General features: G+C 43.5%; 1 protein-coding gene across 2 annotated transcripts in view; it reads right to left on the bottom strand.

The window, feature by feature from the left end:
* Positions 1-23,110, bottom strand: part of nckap5l (NCK-associated protein 5-like) — a 50,588-nt gene extending 27,478 nt beyond the window's left edge. Inside the window, exons 1-2 of one of the 2 annotated variants that reach the window (XM_035739113.2) lie at positions 22,955-23,110; positions 4,884-4,976 (exon numbers count right to left, since the gene is read on the bottom strand). The gene's annotated coding sequence lies outside the window, so the exon portion shown is untranslated. Of the gene's footprint in view, positions 1-4,883; positions 4,977-11,382; positions 11,603-22,954 lie in introns of those variants that run through there. The other variant, XM_035739114.2, reaches the window with a different exon arrangement.
* Positions 23,111-23,254: the final 144 nt, after the last annotated feature.

The following is a 23,254-nucleotide window of genomic DNA, read 5'->3' as shown; positions in this document are numbered from 1 at the left end:
CATGGTCAAAACATATTTATACAACAGTAGCTAAGATGGGGAGAAGTCTGTTCATAATAAAGCGCTACTCTACCTTCTTAACAGCACTGTCAACAAGGCAGGTCCTACAGGCCCTAGTTTTGTCGCACCTGGACTACTGTTCAGTCGTGTGTTCAGGTGCCACAAAAAGGAACTTAAGAAAATTGCAATTGGCTCAGAACAGGGCAGCACGGCTGGCCCTTGGATGTACACAGAGAGCTAACATTAATGATATGCATGTCTCTTCTGCCTCAAAGTGGAGGAGAGATTGACTTCATCACTACTTGTATTTATGAGAGGTATTGACATGTTGAATGCACCGAGCTGTCTGTTTGAACTACTGGCGCACAGCTTGGACACCCATGCCTACCTCACAGTCCCCGAGTCCAGGACAGACTATGGGAGGCTACATAGAGCCATGACTACATGGAACTCTATTCCGCATCTAGTAACTGATATACAAGCAGTAAAATTCGATTTAACAAATAAAAATACACCTTATGGAACAGCGGGGACGGTGAAGCAACGCAAACACACACACACACACACACACACACACACACACACACACACACACACACACACACACACACACACACACACACACACACACACACACACACACACACACACACACGCACTATACACACACGTACACATGGATTTTCTTTTGTAGATATGTGGTAGTGGTGGAGTAGGGGCCTGAAGGCACACAGTGTGTTGTGAAATGTGTGAATGTATTGTAACGTTTTTTAAAACGGTTTAACTGCCTTAATTGTACTGGACCCCAGGAAGAGTACAGTATCCATAATGAATACAAATACAAATATCAGGACTTTCTCTGGTGAGAACGGAACCGTAATAATCAAAACCCTCTCTAGTGGCAGGTTCTTGGCGATGGAGAGATGTAACGGTAGTCTGCCATGTTAAGACTGGGTGTGTTTGGTCGGATGAATGTATAACTGATGTATCAGCCTGTTGGTTGGCTTTAGCTAGATTACTGAGTAATCTATAGTAATGTATAACATACTGAAGAGTTGTTTGTTGTTGGACAAAGCCCATAGGAGCAGAACATAATGGTGGGAGTGCTGGTGGTCGGGTTCTGTGACAGCTGTGAGTGGAAGGGAAGGTCTGGAGATATATCCCTGGGTTTCTCAGGAGCATTAAACAAGGTCGGGGATAAGACTGATCTAACACCAGTACTGAAATCCTGCCAAGTCATCCCCTTCACCCCGGAGCTAAACAGACAGGTCATGTACAGTACAGTAAACCCCCTGTTCTCAAACACAAACCGACCGTGGGGATGAGCGCATTGTAAGTCTAAGAGGTGAGTCCTGCGGAGTGCAAAGCGTGCATACGTTTACGGGAAACCTCGACACCCCCAGAGGACGCATCTGAACAGGTCTAATATTACTGGCCCATCCTCGCCCTCGCTGCCAGTCTGAGAACTCAGCAGCACCATCTAAACTGACGGATTGAGCTGTATTCAACTGAGCAAAGGCCAATTGGGCCTGTAATGAAGGGCGGATCAACGTGTCTCCTATAAAGGCATAAGGAAGACGATATTAGCTGCATGCTTAACCTGCCAGAGCGTTAAGGAGGAGTTATAAATATCAGCTTCACTTAATGCACGTTACAGCTCCAGGCAAGCTACAGTACAATATACACCTGGTTTGTTTATTCATAACAAATGAACAGGACAAAACGACAAAACTCCTCTTCCGCATAACAGCATCTGCGTGTTCTCGGGAACGTTCACAACGTCCAACTGGGCAAAAAACTTGTTGGATCAACATCGTTTCAGCGTCATTTAAATCCTGTTTAGGGATGTGATGACATTGAATCAACATGGAAAACTGATTGGATTTTTCAACAACAAAAAAGTCATCAACATCAGAGCATTTGTCTAAATCCAATGACATGTTGCTAATTCTGTTTTTGAGCTCGCTGCGTGGACAACTCAACCAAACATAAAGTAAAACTCTGCGTTGAAATGACGTCCGTGCCCAGTGGGATGGAACTCCATGTGAACTCCACGTTAACCAAAACATAAAAGTGAGACTAAATATAACATGGTAGATGATGCTGTTGCTAGGTACTGTACTCTGTGGGGCAGAACCTTGAATCGCGACCAAAACAAAGAGATAAAGGAGAATGCCTCTTTTCTGAATTTAATCCAGACAATTCCAAAGTGACACAATTTATTGACTGCAGCTTGATCAAAGCTGATTCACACACCCTCATGCTCTCTCCCCCATCCTTAACCTCATCCTCTCCCCCCCCCATCAGACCAATTCAACTGATATTGATTATACAACAGATCCTACATCCGATCACGGCGGATACAATGAAATTCTAGGCAGGGGTCACAGAGAACTGTAGGGGTCAACTGTAGTGTGGTGAAGGACAGCATTGTCGTTGTGGGGGTGGTGCTTAGGCCACTGACTAGCTTCAGCGTGCCCAAACAGATAACCATTCACAGGGAGAGGAGATCAGTGTGTCTGCCCAGAGACTGCTGTGCCAGGCAGGGAGCAAGGGGTGGGGAGGGAGAGAGCGTGGGAGGGGGGGAGGGAGAGAGTGAGAGAGCGGGAGAAGAGACAGTGCTCGTGAAGAGAGAGAGAGAGAGCGAGGGAGAGAAAAGAGAGAGAGAGAGAGATGCCCTGCTACAGAAATGTGCTGATATGAGACTGAGACCCATGGAGAAGCACTGCATGCAAAAGGAGCTTGTGTAGAAGGAGGGCAGCCATATTGCTTGCTACCTTATTTTCCCATTCTAGAATTATAAATAGGGGAGACTCCCAAACAATTTATGATATACCCGGATAAAAACAAGACGTGCTTTATTACAATCTGCAGTCCGTGATAAGAAGTATGAAATATATACGGTACATACTTCCATCATCTCCTTCTCTTCTGCATTGTGTGATAAAGAGAACACTGACTGTAATTCAAATGTTTTCTATCTACTGTAGATAAGGACTGTCTGCCCGTGAGATACATAGAACAGAGGCTTCACCCTCATCCCTTGAGTGCCTGATCATTACTAATATCCCAGATATTTCCTCTGTTGACTGACACACAGGAGGATCTAAAAAGAGGAACCTCTAAAAAAGCAAATACGATTTTTCACCACCACCAATGACATATCTAACCACAGTGACAGAGAAGCTGCCCCTGTTTCCTGTTCAAATGCCACAAAAGGACACTGACACTGTGACATGCACTAAAAATGACATGAAGAGAAAACAGAGAGTGAAGTACAGAGATATCAAAGGACATGAAGAGAAAACAGAGAGAGAAATACAGAGATAACAAAGGACATGAAGAGAAAACAGAGAGTGAGGTACAGAGATAACAAAGGATATGACGAGAAAACAGAGAGTGAAGTACAGAGATAACAAAGGATATGAAGAGAAAACAGAGAGTGAAGTACAGAGATAAAAAAGGACAATAAGAGAAAACAGAGAGTGAAGTACAGAGATAAAAAAGGACAATAAGAGAAAACAGAGAGTGAAGTACAGAGATAAAAAAGGACAATAAGAGAAAACAGAGAGTGAGGTACAGAGATAACAAAGGGGAACACTGAGCACCATGAAGTACGCGTTGCTTTTGGAGCAGCACTGCTCTTTTCAATGATGCTTCCACCCCCACTGCTCTTTTCAATGATGCTTCCACCCCCACTGCTCTTTTCAATGATGCTTCCACCCCCACTGCTCTTTTCAATGATGCTTCCACCCCCACTGCTCTTTTCAATGATGCTTCCACCTCCACTGCTCTTTTTCAATGATGCTTCCACCCCCACTGCTCTTTTCAATGATGCTTCCACCCCCACTGCTCTTTTCAATGATGCTTCCACCTCCACTGCTCTTTTCAATGATGCTTCCACCTCCACTGCTCTTTTCAATGATGCTTCCACCCCCACTGCTCTTTTCAATGATGCTTCCACCTCCACTGCTCTTTTCAATGATGCTTCCACCTCCACTGCTCTTTTCAATGATGCTTCCACCTCCACTGCTCTTTTCAATGATGCATCCACCTCCACTGCTCTTTTCAATGATGCTTCCACCTCCACTGCTCTTTTTCAATGATGCTTCCACCTCCACTGCTCTTTTCAATGATGCGTCCACCTCCACTGCTCATTTCAATGATGCTTCCACCTCCACTGCTCTTTTCAATGATGCTTCCACCTCCACTGCTCTTTTCAATGATGCTTCCACCTCCACTGCTCTTTTTCAATGATGCTTCCACCTCCACTGCTCTTTTCAATGATGCTTCCACCCCCACTGCTCTTTTTCAATGATGCTTCCACCCCCACTGCTCTTTTCAATGATGCTTCCACCCCCACTGCTCTTTTTCAATGATGCTTCAACCCCCACTGCTCTTTTTCAATGATGCTTCCACCCCCACTGCTCTTTTTAAATGATGCTTCCACCCCCACTGCCCTCATCAAATAGATCCACGAAATACAGACTAAACCAGGTGAAACGGCTCACAATTTTCAGTTTAAAGGGAACAGCAAGAGAACAAAACAAGATACATCATATGTCATCACTGAGCTGGAATGCATATAACACTTCCCCCCCCCCTTTAAAATGACTGTAAAATGGATGTCTGCTCTAAAAAAAAGTAATCCTGAGGACATTTTAGGAGCTTTTATAAGGAGAAGAAAATGTGTAACACTATAGGCCTGCAAAACAAATGTGTCACGCGCCACAAATAAATAGCCAAGCATGCTGTCTCCTGAAGGTATAATACCCAGAAAATATTGCTAGGAAGGTCCATATTATTCACAGTTGGAAACATACAGAAAGCCAAAGAACATACAACTGTAGAGTAGAATAGAGTCTTCCAGAACAGACACTCACCTGTGATGCCAGCTCTCCTTAGAGCAGAGTACTCAGTCTTACTCCTGTGCGTGTAAGCCACTTCTCTACTCTCCCCACGTCAGAGCCAAGGAGCTGGGGAAAAAAACGAAATGACACATCTTGTTATTATCATCCTCTCAACTCTTCCTTTCCCCCCTCCCTTTTCCAGTCAGAGCATTTTTCAGGCAGGGGATTTAGTGCGGTTTGCAGACGTCAAGCGTTATTTTTATACAAATCAAATCAAATGTTATTGGTCACATACACATGGTTAGCAGATGTTAATGCGAGTGTAGCGAAATGCTTGTGCTTTTAGTTCCGACCGTGTAGTAGTATCTAACAAGTAATCTAACAATTTCACAACAACTACCTTATACACACAAGTGTAAAGGAATGAATAAGAATATGTACAATAAATATATGGATGAGCGATGGCCATGCGGCATAGGCAAGATGCAGTAGATGGTATAGAACAGTATATACATATGAGATGAGTAATGTAGGGTATGTAAACATTATATAAAGTGGCATTGTTTAAAGTGACTAGTGATACATTTATTACATCCAATTTTTTATTATTAAAGTGGCTTGAGATTTGAGTCAGTATGAAGACAGCAGTCACTCAATGTTAGTGATGGCTGTTTAACAGTCTGATGGCCTTGAGATAGAAGCTGTTTTTCAGTCTCTCGGTCCCAGCTTTGATGCACCTGTACTGACCTCGCCTTCTGGATGATAGCGTGGTGAACAGGCAGTGGTTCGGGTGGTTGATGTCCTTGATGATCTTTTTGGTCTTCCTGTGATATCAGGTGCTGTAGGTGTCCTGGAGGGCAGGTAGTTTGCCCCCGGTGATGCGTTGTGCAGACCTCACTAGCCTCTGGTGAGCTTTATGGTTGTGGGCGTAGCAGTTGCCGTACCAGGCGGTGATACAGCCCGACAGGATGCTCTCGCTTGTGCACCTGTAAAAGTTTGTTTACACTGAGTGTTTTCAGTGATAAGCCACATTTCTTCAGCCTCCTGAGGTTGAAGAGGCAGTGTTGCACCTTCTTCTCCACGCTGTCTGTGTGGGTGGACCATTTCAGTTTGTCTGTGATATGTACGCCGAGGAACTTAAAACTTTCCACCTTCTCCACTATTGTCAAGTCGATGTGGATGGGGGATGCTCCCTCTGCTGTTTCCTGAAGTCCACGATAATCTCCTTTGTTTGTTGACGTTGAGTGTGAGGTTATTTTCCAGACACCACACTCCGAGGGCCCTCACCTCCTCCCTGTAGGCCATCTCGTCATTGTTGGTAATCAAGCCTACCACTGTAGTGTCGTCTGCCAACTTGATGATTGAGTTGGAGGCGTGCATGGCCACGCAGTCATGGGTGAACAGGGAGTACAGGAGAGGGCTAAGAACGCACCCTTGTGGGGCCCCAGTGTTGAGGATCAGCGGGGTGGAGATGTTGTTTCCTACCCTCACCACCTGGGGGCGGCCCATCAGAAAGTCCAGGACCCAGTTGCACAGGGCGGGGTCGAGACCCAGGGTCTTGAGCTTAATGACGAGTGTGGCGGGTACTATGGTGTTAAATAATCGATGAACAGCATTCTTACATAGGTATTCCTCTTGTCCAGATGGGTTAGGGCAGTGTGCAGTGTGATTATGTTGTCTGTGGACCTATTGGGGCGGTAAGCAAACTGGAGTGGGTCTAGGGTGTCAGGTAGGGTGGAGGCGATACGGTCCTTGACAAGTCTCTCAAAGCACTTCATGATGACGGAAGTGAGTGCCACGGGGCGATAGACATATATCTCAGTTACCTTCGCTTTCTTGGGAACAGGAACAATGGTGGCCCTCTTGAAGCATGTGGGAACAGCAGACTGGGATAGGGATTGATTGAATATGTCCGTAAACACACCAGCCAGCTGGTCTGCACATGCTCGGGAGACGATGCTCGGGAGACGTGGCTAGGGATGCGTCTGGGCCGGCAGCCCTGCGAGGGTTAACAAGTTTAAATGTTTTACTCACGCTGGCTGTGGTGAAGGAGAGCCAGCAGGTTTTGATAGCGGGACGTGTCAGTGCACTGTATTGTTCTCAAAGCGAGCAAAGAAGTTGTTTAGTTTGTCTGGGAGCAATAGGTGGGTGTCCACGACGGGGCTGGTTTTCTTTTTGTAATTCGTGATTGACTGTAGACCCTGCCAGATACGTCTCGTGTCTGAGCCGTTGAATTGTGACTCTACTTAGCTTGTTTGATTGCCTTGCGGAGGGAATAGCTGCACTGTTTGTATTCGGTCATGTTTCCGGTCGCCTTGCCATGATTAAAATCAGTGGTTCTTGCTTTCAGTTTTGCGCAAATGCGTTGAACAGACCTGAGCACGGGCGTTTCCTGTTCAAGTTTCTGTCTATAGGCTGGGAGCAATAAAATGCTGCCAGCCCGGGTCACGCATTCTATATGCTGATAAAATTTAGGAAGCCTTGTTTTCAGATAAGCTTTGTTAAAATCTCCAGCTACAATAAATGCAGCCTCAGGATATGCGGTTTCCAGTTTACATAGAGTCTAACAAAGTTCTTTCAGGGCCGTCGAGATGTCTGTTTGGGGGATATACACGGCTGTGATTATAATCTAAGAGAATTCTCTTGGCAGATAATATGGTCGGCATTTGATTGTAAGGAATTCTAAGGTCAGGTGAGCAAAAGGAGCAAACTTGAATTCCTGTATGTTGTTATGATCACACCATGACTCGTTAATCATAAGGCATACACCCCCGCCCTTCTTCTTACCAGAGAGATGTTTGTTTCTGTTGGCGCGATGCGTGAAGAAATCGGGTGGCTGTACCGACTCTGATAACGTATCCCGAGTGAGCCATGTTTCCGTGAAACAGCTGGCCTTTCGTTCCAGTACTCTGCTGCCTGTGACTGGAACGAATTGCAAAAATCGCTGAAGTTGGAGACTTTTATCTCCCTCACCAACGTCAAACATCAGCTATCCGAGCAGCTAACCGATCGCTGCAGCTGTACATAGTCTATAGGTAAATAGCCCACCCATTTTCACCTACCTCATTCCCATATTGTTTTTATACTGTTTTTTTATTTATTTACTTTTCTGCTCTTTTGCACACCAATATCTCTACCTGTACATGCCCATCTGATCATTTATCACTCCAGTGTTAATCTGCAAAATTGTATTATTCGCCTACCTCCTCATGCCTTTTGCACACATTGTATATAGACTGCCCATTTTTTCTACTGTGTTATTGACTTGTTAATTGTTTACTCCATGTGTAACTCTGTGTTGTCTGTTCACACTGCTATGCTTTATCTTGGCCAGGTCGCAGTTGCAAATGAGAACTTCTTCTCAACTAGCCTACCTGGTTAAATAAAGGTGAAATAAAAAATATAAAAAAACAGAGAATGTTACAATCTCTGATGTCTCTCTAGAAGGCAACCCTTGCTCGAATATCATCTACCTTGTCGTGAGACTGGACATTGGAGTAGTATACTCGGGAGCGGTGGGCGATGTGCCCGTCTACGGAGCCTGACCAGAAGACCGCTCCGTCTGCCCCTTCTGCGGCGCCATTGTTTTGGGTTGCCTACTGGGATCCGATCCATTGTCCTAGGTGGTGAACCAAACAGAGGATACACTTCTGGAAAGTCGTATTCCTGGTCGTAATGTTGGTAAGTTGACGTTGCTCTTGTATCCAATAGTTCTTCCTGGCTGTATGTAATAAGAATTAAGATTTCCTGGGGTAACAGTGTAATAAATAACAAAATACTGCATAGTTTCTTAAAAACGCGAAGCGAGGCGACCATCACCGTCGCGCCATGTTTATGACATCAAGGCCATATTTCTCTTGCTCCATTTTGATTTCCCCAGATGGACACTCAAACATCACATCCCTGTCATCTCCAGAGAGGAGACCAGCTTCATATTGTTTTTTTTTTTGGTGTTGACCAAACGCAATGAATGTGACTGTCACCATCAGAATAGGCAGCCAGTCCAAATTCTGCAACTCTCCCTCCTCATTGGCCCTAACCCTTTGATGATTAAATATCTGAAGGGTCTGGAGCTTCCACCATATTTTCTGCACTTTACAGATCTGCACACATCGAAGGGTTAGGGCTAAGGGGAAGTGGTAGGAAGCAAATCGGGACTGGCTATGGAACTGGAATGGTCTTCCTGTCCTGTCAGACAGACCAGGAATTTGAGAGGAATCTCCATGCCCTGCAGGGGACAATGTCTGCAGATGGCAGCCCGCCAAAATCACAACCCCCGCCCCCCCCTCTCATCTTCCCTTCTTTTCATCTCGAGTCATTGTAAAGTGTAATGAAAGAAAGATGGATGAATAATTCAGCAGAGAGACCCAGTAGTGTTTAGAAGTCCCCTTTCATGTTCCAGTGATAACACTATGGCATGCAGGCTACAGACACCCGGTATTACAATCACTGTATTGAACCTCTATGTCGTCTAGTCGGTAATCTGGGATTTCCCATTACTGTACTCTCATTGGTAATTATGTTTGGTTTCCACAAGTCTTGCCCTCATTGATAAATGGGAGCACGGTCAGATGCTCGCTGCCAAAGGTTAACTCCCAAATGGCACCCTATTCCCTAAGTAGTGCACTACTAGGCACTACATAGGGAATAAGGGTGTCATTTAGGATGCAGTCTTGTCCTCATACTGTAACTTGCTAAATGGGAGCATGTTCAGTCACTGCCATTGGCTTCAGATTCAGTCTAGTCTGGCCGCGTTCCTTCAGACGAGATGAGTTTAGACTGAGCTACAGCGTTAACTCCCAAGCAGCCCACATGGGAACCACGGCTGATCCCTTTTAGATCTCATCAACTCCAAATGGGTTTAGCAGTATTTAGCAACTGCCTTTTCCACTCTGGGTTTCAGCTGCAGATTAACTAGAGCAGAGGAGTCTGCACGCCTGTCTCAGAGTCAGGAGAACACACCTGCTCCATGTGTGAAAATCCTGATCTGTGATCTTGGCTATCTGTTGTTGAGCGACACGAAACAAGTGTAAAAGATGATTGTTATGATTCACTTGCCATAGCCATATTGTGTTATTAGCTGCTCACCTGATCACATCCAAGAGACCAGACAAAATGGCTGATCACATCCAAGAAACCAGACAAAATGGCACTTGAGAATGGGTTTTGCCATTGGCATATAATGTTACTGGGTGCACACACCTGATCACATCCAAGAGACCGCGGAAAAAATAGCACTTCTTCATAATGATTTTCTTGAGAATGTGTTTTGCCTGTGGCGGCTGGCAACATTGATATTGATATTATGCTGTGTTGTGTGAGGTCATCTGAATGGAGCTCAGAGTTCAAAGTGGCTAGTCTGGTTTGATGCACGCCACGAGGAATAAGCCAAGCGCAGACTCATACTCTATATTCATGGAATATAGTTACAGTACAAATCAAAGACAACTCAGCAGAACCAAAAACCTTCACGCTCCTTTAATCATGTCAGGCACACACTTGGGGATTTGGCTGCTGCCGCCAAGCGGAGGCTGTCTCAGGTTATATCAAATACCACCCTTCCCTTTTGGCAATTTGGGATGGCACAGATTGGAGTTCTATCGGTGTGAACAAACAAGTGTGGAGGCAGGAGGGGTAAACAACATCACAGCACAGAAGACCCCTTCAGACAAATTAGGAACCACACCTCACAGGAACAACAATGCAACTATAACCATGATTTCTAAAATATGCCACTGTAGGCATACATCTAAGCATAGTGAGATGGTACATAAACTAGATTCATACTAATCGGATTCCTTTGTTAATATGGCTTCTGATGTTTAGCCAAAATAACAGTGGGCCTGATAATCCAATAACAATGTTTTGACTGAAGGTGGAGGGGAGAGATAGAGGAGAGAGGGAATAACGGATTTGGGGAAGGGAGGGACGATTCCCAAAAGAATCCAGAGGTTGGACCCATGCCATGTCTGAGAGTAATCCAACAGAATGGCGCAGGCCTCTCTGTGATATTTCAAAATCTTTGCCAGGCAACCCCGAAAACCCCACCCTCCACCATCCGTCCTCCCCACTGGAACAGAATTACAAGGCTGCCAGTCCTGATACAGCGAGACAAGGGAGATTCTGTCCTAATTGGGCACACTGATCAACAAACAAGAATTCATGAACACATGTCCCTCCTCTTCTATGATCTTCTAATACTAATATGCTTATGGAAACTGTTTACTTAGTGCTGCCCCAAAATGTAGGCTAGTCCACTGATCACTATGACACAGAAAGTAAGGGACCTGGCGGTGGGCATCTGAGCTCTGCTTCCCATGTCCATCTGTCCTCTCAGACCACAGCTAATACATCATCTGTTATGGTTCTGTCCCGTCACCTGTCACAACCAGCCTTACAAGTCCAAATCTACGCAGACAATAGCATCAGAATACCACTCTAAAATGACCATAACAGCGCAAAATCAGTTTTAACAGTGATATATTTGTCTGATTTTCAACGTGCGTGTCCAAAAATGACCACCCAGGCTCACCTTGCTCTGTTTCCTAGCATCCGCTTAAAGCATCCGAAAGAGCCCTTCCGATTGAAGAAGAGTTTTATCCTCAAGGTGATGTCTTCCAGTTTATACTACTGATAGAAAAGGCCAGTCCTTGGGCATGTGCATTGTGCATCTCTCTCTGCTTGCCCTGTGCTGTCTGCCTGCAGTGGCTGCCATATCTCCCATTGTTCCAGGGCGAGTGGGGAGGCAGGCTTCCTGCCCCAATAGACCCTGCCTACTACAACAGCTGTGGACTAGCCCCCACCTCTCCTCTCTCCTCCTCCTAAAACTACTGCCTCTGCTGCTGCTGCTAAACATTAACCCTGCAGCTGCTGGTCAGGCCATAAAGGAGATAGAGAGAAAGAAAGGGGTTAGGTTTCAAAAGAAATCCCACCACGTAACCGACAACGGTATGGAGCCGTGGACACAGAGAGGATATCCAACAGTCTGGCTGGCTGGCTAGTTGAGTAATGGAATTATCCATCCAGGGCTATTCAACTGCTTGGTATAAAGAACATGGGTTCTGCGTTAAGAGGATCTTCACACCGATTCAGACAACTAATGAGGAGAGGATAGCCTCCCCCATGACCATGCAAAAGAGGGAAAGACGTTATTGAATGAATAACCTATACATAAACAACCAATGAGCTAATCATTCAAATATTCTGTTTGCTTTGTAATAGCATTTTTCCTCTGTGATTTGACCAAGCACTATGCAGCTAATACTGCTTTTAAATAACACCTTTAATAAATGCCTTCTACCAGTCGGCCGAATTGTTTCATATTTTCCAGTAAATGACCCTAATTGACATGGCAGAGAGGCCTGACCTGAATGTGCTTGATTCCAGAGAAGACTTCCGGAACTCAAATGACAAAGCCCTGGGGTTATCTCCATGTCAGTGTTCTCGGCTTCTCTCTCTCTCTTGGAATCTAGATTTGACCGAAGCAGCTTGCCAATGGTGCCGCATTCCTATAAAATCTTGTAAACCTCTGCCAATTTAACCATGGAATTGGATAAATATCACTGTATTGCCACATGTTGTATTGGGGGAAAAGGTGGCCATACCTATGCCTAAAGTAGCACTAGGTTGAGGTGCATCCTCCTTCCTGCTGTCAAAGAAACAGAATCACTGTAGGGCAACCATAGAGGCAGAAATCTGTCTGTCCACCTAGTGGTTAGGAGAGAGAACACACTTCCACCTCCATCCAGTGTCATATAAATTGTGAATGAATCTGGCTGGATACCATTATTACATCCCAAATGGCACCCTAGTCCCTACATGGTACACCACTTTTGACCAGGGCCCATAGAGCTCTTGTAAAAGTAGTGCACTATATAGGGAACAGGGTGCCGTTTGGGACTTTGTCAATGCCTCTGCTCTGTCGGACATTAATCCACACGGGCATCTAACTCTATGGGATGGATGTAGTGAACGGAACATTCACAGAAACAGTCTCCTCAAAGAGAGACAGATAAGCTGCACAGAGGCTGCCATGACCTGGATGAGAGAGAGCAGGTCACATGGTACCCTGGAACTAACAGAGGGAATGAGAACATGTTTCACATAAAAGGCCTATTGTTACCCTTTTAAAGATCCACTTTCACTTCTCTGAGGATCACGACTCACAAATAGAACAGTCAATATTAATTGAATGCTCAATATTGACGTTATGTTATAGCGCTATTTATAGGAGTTGGTGATTGTAGGCTACACACGTAATTGGTTGATGATAGGTAAAAACAGGTAGAGTACCGGTAGCTAAGGGGCTCACATTTCATAACATAGACACTAGTAAGCACTGATAAAAAATAAAAATAAATTTTTAATGCAGCTACAGTATATCATCAGATTCAGTCACTAATAGTGACATTCTGACATACCCGGCCACCACTGAGCACCGTTCCACCTGGACCCTTACAGATATGCCAAGACACGGCAAGACATTTGACTAAAACACAATGCAAACCTATGAAAGCCAAGTTCATTCCATAAGACTGGCGTCCTCTGTCAATTTCCATTAAAAAACACCAAAAGCCTCCACGGTTCAACCTGCCATCCATGCACCAAAAAAACACAAGCACCAAATGAATACAGCACAGCAGCCTAGCAAAATAAAGAAATGCAACTATGCATTGACAGATGGTCCATCTATCTCAACCATTCTTCTTCCTCGTCGAGCGGGTGGGTAGTTGTTGTGCAAAGCGAACCTCACTACTGTGAAAGGGGGTTGTAAATAAGACTAATCGGGTAAAACCCTATTGAGAGGTGACAGTTTAATGGCCTGTAGTGTGTACAGCTCCATGTGAGATGGAGCTAATTCACCTAGTAGAAATGTGACACTGGCTGCCTCTGCTCTGCTGGGAGATGCACACACATACACACACACACCCACACATATGCATACCCACGCACTCTCTCTATCTCTCTCTACTGGGCAATGGGAGATGGGCAGGGTGTGTCCACAGCTGGGTAGATAAAATGAGAATGGTAGCCTTTATGGTAATTTGTATGTAACTGCTCAGTTATGCCTTAGCTTGCGGCTAATTACGAAGTCAAAATCGTACTATCCATTCCAGAGACATCACCAAGAAGTACTGTCGCTTTTGCATTGCTGATTTAAACTGTGCATATTCATGGAGCGTACACAGACACTGTCATTGTTTTGAATGCATAAAAGGATCAGGCCTAATCTCGGCAAACTGCAAATGGGTAGTTGATATTATGGCCAAACCAAAAGTGAACAAAATAATTTATTCAAGTTTAAAAATATATAGTTGCAATAAACTGTCTAAACAATTCAAAATGTTACGTGGCCACCTTCGATACATGTTTTAATCCAATTTTATTAACCATTTCATGCATTAGTTCGTTGAATTGAATTTGTCCTCTGGTGTGACATCATAGTTAATGCTAATATAATGGTTTAATGAATAGACAACACAAATATTTTGTTACCTCTGTCTTTAAATCAGTAATCATATTCTGGAATTTCAGTTGAAAAAACACGTAATTTCCTTCTATAATGACGATAACAAAGTGTCTCCCCATTACATTTTGAGTAAGATTCAGTAATTTTACTAAACCTAGATTACGTTTACATGTATAATTTAGTCATTTAGCAGATGCTCTTATCCAGAAAGACTTACATTAGTGCATTCATCTTAAGATAGCTAGGTGAGACAACATTTCACAATCGCAGCAAGTAGATTTTCCCTCAACAGAGTAGTTATCAGCAAAGTCAGTATAAGTAGGAAAAGAAAAGTGCTTTTTTCCAATTGTGTACTATGATGATGTTAACCTGCCTCATGCTTAACAGTTATTTCTACATTTTGTTCAAGACAACACCTTTTTTTCCTTTCATTTATTGGCGTCACCCCATTGGACATTATGTCACACCGATGGACAATTGACAACAGGCAGTCAAATTTGACTTAAAAATAACAATACATTTCTAAATATAAATTACACCATTACTGACGTTTAGAAGTGTCTGAATCCTCATTAAAAGATTTCAAGTGTACTCATTCCAATTGAAGGGCTTCGAAAGAGTCCTGTATTGTTATTTTTCGTCACTAACTCTCCGAGTCAGGAGTGGTTCATTTAGGCACCTGCTGCCTTCCTTGGATTTTGGTTGGCGTTTCTTGGGCTCCCTCACCAAAATCGAACCCTGACTCACTGTTACCCGTGGTCACCGTGGTAGGCACAGAAAGTACGATCGAAAAGCGTTCATGGTGCCCGAAGACTACCCTGCATGGGTTTTGAGTCTGATTGAATGCTCGCATCCCGAAGTTGGTTTGATTTAGCTCTAGAATTGTTGTAGTCATCCAAGTAATGTTGGAGCAATCAAAGGAAATACAACTGATTTAATTATCCATTTGCAGTTTCACTGTACCGGCCGTGTGTAACAATACTTGCATGGCTTCAGTTTTGAGACAAGAATAATGCTAATGGTAAGGTCACTCAGGTAGGCCGCCAAAACATTGAGGTGTACCTGGCCTCAAGGCGAACCCAGAACCCGACCTACCCACAGCCACAGCGTGGACGACATCGGTCCCGACATAGGCCTCGTTATGTCTGGCAAAAACCAAACACCGCATTCCACACACAGTAAGAACCTCAAAACCAGCGCTCAAGCATGGTGGTGGTAGTGTGATGATTTGGGGATTCTTTGCTGCCTCAGGACCTACGAATTCTGCTCCGTATCAGATCATTCTAAAAGAGAATGTCAGGCCATCCATCCATGAGCTGAAGGACAGCTGGGTCATGCAGCATTACAATGATCCAAGACACACAAGCAGGTCTACATCAGAAAGGCTGATAAGCAACACATTTTACATTTTGGAATGGTCTAGTCAAAAGTCGAGACCGAAACTCGATTGAGATGCTGTGAAGGGACCTGAAAGGAGACGTTCATGCTCAAAACCCCACAAACGTTGCGGAGTTAAAGCAGTTCTGCATGAAACAGTGGGCCAAAATTCCTTCACAGAGTTGTGAGACTGATCAATCTGATGTCACCAGTTTGTGTTGCCTTATGTAAGGGAGCATGATGTTTTACTTCACACACACCACACACATTGCTGCATGCACACACACACACATCCACTATTTGTTTGCTGTTGTATTTGTGCTGTTGCCAGTATCTTCTTGTTAGAGCAATTTTAAAGATTCAACTATAATTTCCTCCAACACTTCTCTCTGTGTTGTCCATTTTGTATTATATTGTTTTTATGTTTAATACCAGCCCCTATCCCCACAGGAGGCCTTTTGCCTCTTGGTTGGCCGTCATCGTTAATAAGAATTGATTTGCCTGGTTTCAATAAAAGGTCAAATGAAATCAAATGTTCCATTTATATAATATTAGGTTTTTGTTGAAGATCTGATAACGTTCAGTGTAAAAAATGTGCAAAAATAGAGAAAATCAGAAATGGGGCAAATACTTTTTTTCGCGGCACTGTACATTCCATTCTCAGCATCAACAAAACTCTCTCTGTCCTCTATCTTGTTAAGTGTGTTCAGGTGTGTTGGCCACACCCGCTAATTGGGCACACCTGATCTTAATGAGCGCTTTTTCTCTTTGAAATGCGGTCTGTTTGAATAGACTAAAATGAACAGCTTTGCATGTGTAAAGAAAACATGGCATGCTACCTCCGTCATGGTGACGCAGTGGACTAATTCCATGGATAAAGAACAGATGATTATAGGTTGAAATCTTACTGATGCCGTGTCACAATAAAACATAAATGTGTTTGCATGATTCATTTCTAAGGAAATTAATTTCCATGTATACTATCTGTGCTTGGAGTTTTAAAAAATTAAGGAACTAAGGAACTGCATCCGTGTCCGATCCCAGGCTGTGTCGCAGCCGGCCGCGACCAATTGTCCCAGCATCGTCCGAGATAGGGGAGTGTCTGTCCCATCGTGCTCTTGCGACTCCTTGTAGTGGGCTGGATGCATGCACACTGACTTCGGTCTCCTCCGACACATTGGTGCGGCTGGCTTCTGAGTTAAGCAAGCAGTGTGTCAAGAAGCACTGCGGCTCGGCAGGGTTGGGTTTTGGAGGATGCATGGCTCTCGACCTTCGTCTCTCCCGAGCACGTACTGGAGTTGCAGCGATGGGACAAGACTGTAACTACCAATTGGATATCACGAAATTGGGGAGAAAAAGGGGTAAAAAATAAATAAAATGGTAACCCAATAATTTAGCAGTGTTATTAAATGTCTAATTGAAACATTCAGTGAACATTTAAAGGAAGTTATTCAAAAACATCCAAATGGTTTACAATTTCCATTCTCAGAGCATTAACAAAACATCCCAGGAAAACTTTAGGAACCAGAGTAAAACATTTTCAGAACCTCCCTGCAACCTAAAAACAAATGTCCCCAGAACAGGCAACATTTTCACTTCTGTTCTCAAAACATTTAAGAAACGTTCAAATCAAATCAAATGTTATTTGCCACATACACATGGTTAGCAGATGTTAATGCATGTGTAGAGAAATGCTTGTGCTTCTAGTTCCGACAATGCAGTAATAACCAACGAGTAATCTAACCTAACAATTCCACAAATACTACCTTATAGACACAAGTGTAAGGGGATAAAGAATATGTACATAAAGATATATGAATGAGTATTGGTACAGAGCGGCATAGGCAAGATACAGTAGATGGTATTGAGTGCAGTATATACATATGAGATGAGTATGTAAACAAAATGGCATAGTTAAAGTGGCTAGTGATACATGTATTAGATAAGGATGCAGTAGATGATATAGAGTACAGTATATACGTATACATATGAGATGAATAATGTAGGGTATGTAAACATTATATTAGGTAGCATTGTTTAAAGTGGCTAGTGATATATTTGACATCATTTCCCATCAATTCCCATTATTAAAGTGGCTGGAGTTGAGTCAGTGTGTTGGCAGCAGCCACTCAATGTTAGTGGTGGCTGTTTAACAGTCTGATGGCCTTGAGATAGAAGCTGTTTTTCAGTCTCTCGGTCCCAGCTTTGATGCACCTGTAATTACCTCGCCTTCTGGATGATAGCGGGGTGAACAGGCAGTGGCTCGGGTGGTTGCTGTCCTTGATGATCTTTATGGCCTTCCTGTGACATCGGGTGGTGTAGGTGTCCTGGAGGGCAGGTAGTTTGCCCCCGGTGATGCGTTGTGCAGACCTCACTACCCTCTGGAGAGCCTTACGGTTGTGGGCGGAGCAGTTGCCGTACCAGGCGGTGATACAGCCCGACAGGATGCTCTCGATTGTGCATCTGTAGAAGTTTGTGAGTGCTTTTAGTGACAAGCCAAATTTCTTCAGCCTCCTGAGGTTGAAGAGGCGCTGCTGCGCCTTCTTCACGATGCTGTCTGTGTGGGTGGACCAATTCAGTTTGTCTGTGATGTGTACGCCGAGGAACTTAAAACCTACTACCCTCTCCATCGATGTGAATAGGGGGGTGTTCCCTCTGCTGTTTCCTGAAGTCCACAATAATCTCCTTAGTTTTGTTGACGTTGAGTGTGAGGTTATTTTCCTGACACCACACTCCGAGGGCCCTCACCTCCTCCCTGTAGGCCGTCTCGTCGTTGTTGGTAATCAAGCCTACCACTGTGAGTTGGAGGCGTGCGTGGCCACGCAGTCGTGGGTGAACAGGGAGTACAGGAGAGGGCTCAGAACACACCCTTGTGGGGCCCCAGTGTTGAGGATCAGCGGGGTGGAGATGTTGTTGCCTACCCTCACCACCTGGGGGCGGCCCGTCAGGAAGTCCAGTACCCAGTTGCACAGGGCGGGGTCGAGACCCAGGGTCTCGAGCTTGATGACGAGCTTGGAGGGCACTATGGTGTTAAATGCCGAGCTGTAGTCGATGAACAGCATTCTCACATTGCAAATAGGCTCTCGAGAACTGCTGATAAAGTTGGGTAGCTGATATTCAGAGCTTGAATTGCCAAACTGATTAGTCACATAAATCGGGACTAATAAAGCCAATTTTTACAAAAGGTAGGCCAACAACATAGATGGGCATTCAAAAAATTCCATTGTGGGCGACAAGGTAGGCTTACACCTCAGTCAGCACGAGCCGATGTCTTTTGGACGTCTTTTATTGGTCCTGTCCGGATCGGATGTCTTTTTTTGGTGTTTTACAAACATTAGGCTTACGACAGTTAGGCATTTATGAAATTCACTATAGGATATACCTCAGTAAGCAGTAAGCACGGACCGATGCAGACACCTTTTGGACGTCTTTTTTTGGTGCAGCCCGGCCTTGATTTCCACATCCACGGACATTGGTGTTTGGTCCGGACCAAATTTGAACCAATCATGTTTAGTTCACATTTGGTGCGGTTCAGACCGGCCTTGATTTCAATGGTTGTTTATTTTTGGTCCTGTCCAAATCTTAACCAATCATAGACGTCGATGTTTGGTTCAGATTTTGTCTGTTATGGACCAGCCTTGATTTGGCCCAAACATATACGTCTGGAAAATATTTATTTTTAACTAATTCAGAACTGAAAATGAACCTGATTTCAACGTCCGGAAAATATGTATTTTTCAACGTTCCAGAGAATATGTATTTTTCAACGTCCGAAAAATACTTTTTCACCTTTCATTCAGAACCTAAATTGAACCGAACTTCAACGTCTGGAAAATATGTATTTCTGACATCTTTTCAACTACATTTTGCTTACTGTGACTATTCTAGTTTCGCCCGGGTGGTATTTTTTGGTCTTGGCTAGGGCGGCGGAACCGCAAGGACCGGCCCTACATTTATCACCATTGATTCAAAATGGTAAGAAAACAAATTATACAGTGCTTATACATTTACTTATGATCCAAGTTTTTAAAAACAAAGCTTTAATAAAATTACATTATATATTTGTTTGCCATTACGAACTAAAAGGGTTATAAAACCCAATATGTTTTATAACTGAACCCAGTAACCCCACAACAACCCTTATAAATACCTTTCAGGTAGAATTTTTGATGTTCTTAATAAAAAGTTGATGTATTGTTCCTCTTTACATTCTACTAAACATTAAACTCCGTAAGGAAAAACATTTGTCTCGCCTGTTTACAGACAGGTTTTTACACAGCTGTAAATACTTCAGTGATAACAGGAATCCCCATGCCAACAACTGGAGTTCTCTTGCCAGCACATGGACAGGCAATGAAGTCTGGGTAATGCTCAGTAGGGCAAAACATACCAATGAATATGAGCTTTTCTTATTGAACAAATTCAAGTAGTACCTCACTGTTTCACCAGCTTCAAAAAGTGATCTACTGTGTAGTACCTATTGGACACAACCCTGGACCTCTACAATGTTCCGCTACATTTTTCTACTGAATGTGGCCCTGACTACAGGCTGGTAATAGAACAGCAGTGTTGCACTCAAGGCCAGAGTGGAGCAGGAACCATTAACATATGGGCATGGACATAGCCAGCCAGCAGCAGCTAACATCTGGACGCCAGGCACCGTGGACGCATCTCAAATGACACTCTATTCCCTATAAAGTGCACTACTTTTGACCAGGGCACATAGGGCTTTGGTCAAAAGTTGCGCACTATGTAGGAAATAGGGTGCTATTTGGGACGTAGCCGTGTCAGTCAGTACAGACACCCACAGAACCATCGCAGCTGAGCCAAGCCTGTTCTCACATCTCAACATCCACATCCTTTGTTCTCATGTCTGGCCAGACCCAGAAAGACTTATTCATAGAATAAAATATATATAATTGAAGTAAAGTTATGGAATGGTTACTATATGGTTGGAAAGTGGAAACAGAACTAAGTTTATCTTCGGTCTCTCCAAAATGACCAATAACAATCTGTACTTTATCAAATAAATGTATCATGCCAGAGGATACTAGCTTTATAATGTTCATGGTTTGTCCAAGTATCTCCATGTTTTTCAGACCATACAGTCCATGTCAGCTAACGTTTTTTTTAGCCCATTGATTTTGTTGTAATGTTTCAGTCATTCAGATATCACATGAACACTCATAAGACATGGCAAAATGTGTAGAATTGCAGGAAATTAGCTTGAACTCTTATTTAAGTTTTGGGAACCCCTGCATTAGAGGAATTAATTGGGGTAGCCATAGGCCTATCTAAGCCCAGAATGCTATTGTTATCATTCAATAACAAATAAATTATTTTATATAGTTAATATTAGGAGAGAAATAGAAGAGGAAGAGTATAAACTGTCCTTATAATGACCCCTAAATTATGTTCTGCCTTTAGTCGAGACACACACACAGTTATGTTCTATCCTCGTTGAGACCTAAAACACATTTCCATTCAAAATCCTATTTTCCCTAACCCCTACATTTCAAATATACTTTAGCCTCATGGGGACGTGGGAAATGTCAGTTAGCTGACTCTTCCTCTTCTATTTCTCTCCTAATATAAACTATATAAAATCTCCCCACAGGGGAGAACATCCCTTGTTTTACTATCCTAGAATAACAAACGGCTGCGGGACATGGGGGGCTTCCAAATATCTGCGGGGGGCAACATCGACATATATGCAGTGTGTGGAAACGGTAGTGATGTTACCGGGAGATATTCGTGATTCCTCCTGCTTTGAGCCCTGCCATATCGTCCCAGCTCCACGTGGTAATTTATGAATATCTCTACATGCTAATGTATGGCTCCAGAAGCGTCTCTACTCGGCTGCATAACAATGGTAACTACCAGCATGCAGCAAAAAGGCGGGGTGCAGAGGGCGATAGAGTGAACATTTATTTATAACAGACGAGAGGGGGATAATGCAATGGCACAGAGGGGAAGCAGTACGTTTAAGAAAGATACACCTCTTACAGCCCAATGACACTGGCCTTTCTGCGAAAAGGCATTCAATAACAGCATTGTCGAAGTGTGTTAACATAAATCTCAATGCAGCTCTGTACAGACATGTTTCCATTGCTCTAATTCCTTATACTGGAGCAGTGGACAGTCATCACAACCAGGAACGTTGAAACAAATTCTCTAGGGAATGAATGACCTTGATTTTAGAGGTTATAATCTCAAAAAAGCACTAATTAGGCCTACTCCATGCATAGGAGCACAAGGACTTGTCAAACACTACGTCTAGACGTCTCGTGTAGTGCTATGCCATCATGTTACGGCTGATGTATTAGAAGATAAGTATTTCTTTGTCAGCATCATTCTGTCACAAAACAATACATCGAAGCATGTCAATATGATCAAATGGAAAATAAATATGTTTTGACCATATGTTCCATCGTATGACTGAAAATTATCTGCGTGTTTGAAACAATCTTGTAACAATTCACTTGGGAAAAAATAATCCATGTTTCTCTCAATGGATCCAAACGCCATCCCGTTTTAGGGTTTGGAAATCATTCTAAATCGACTGCAACATTTCCTTTTATAACATATCTTTCAACGGTCTCTAGGCAGACATGTGGGACACAAAAGGCCTGCAACACATCTGTATTTAAAAAATGTTTTTGAACTAAATTATCCAGGGTGAGGGAATACCTTTACTGCCCATTACACTTGAATTAGTCACTGCTGTTTATGGTGTAAGTGAGCACACGAAATATACCTTATAACCTAATAGCCTACATTCCAAAAGTGGACAGAAATTGTTTGGGGTTTTCCCATAAATCAAATCCATGTTTTGGATTCGTGTCCGCCAGGCAACAGACCAACCTAGACAATGCTATTAGTGGCCTAGCCTACATTGCCATTACGTAGACTTTTGGAGGGCAACAGCATATATTCCTAGATGTATAATTTCCCGGTTTTATCTGGAGGGAGACCACATCGATCACAGCCACCGGCATGTTATTTTGGTATGTTTGTTTTTAGAAACGAACCATTAACCGATTGTTGACAGGTGTATAAATCGAGCACACAGCCATGCAATCTCCATAGACAAACACTGGCAGTAGAATGGCCTTACCGAAGAGATCAGTGACTTTCAACGTGGCAGTCACAGGATGCCACCTTTTAAAATCAGTTCGTCACATTTAGCTCTTATCCAGAGCAATTTACAGTAAGTAGCCTAGTGAGTGCAGACATTTATGCTTGCAATGAAACTCACCTCATTTGTTGATTAGGCTACCGCAGAAAACGTACCATAAAACGTATAAATAACTCCTTTATTAGATAGCTATCCTAGATTTAAATCATTGTATGAAAGAGATCCAGTCTTAGGACGATGTCTTCTCGGTTGCATTTAGCCTTGCAGGCAGCGTTGTCTGCGACTGGTTTAGAGAATAGTGACGTCAAACAGCCCCACATTGCCAAGTATGACCAACCTCACCGAAGGAGATTTATATACACACACACACAAATAATAAAACACCCACCATTGAAATCACCTGCAGCCTCAAAGGTACAT

The sequence above is a fragment of the Oncorhynchus keta genome, chromosome 27 (assembly GCF_023373465.1).
Source record: "Oncorhynchus keta strain PuntledgeMale-10-30-2019 chromosome 27, Oket_V2, whole genome shotgun sequence".
Classification (NCBI taxonomy): Eukaryota; Metazoa; Chordata; class Actinopteri; order Salmoniformes; family Salmonidae; genus Oncorhynchus; species Oncorhynchus keta.
Note: the sequence above shows the minus strand (reverse complement) of the source record. Positions and strands in the feature narration are given on the sequence as shown.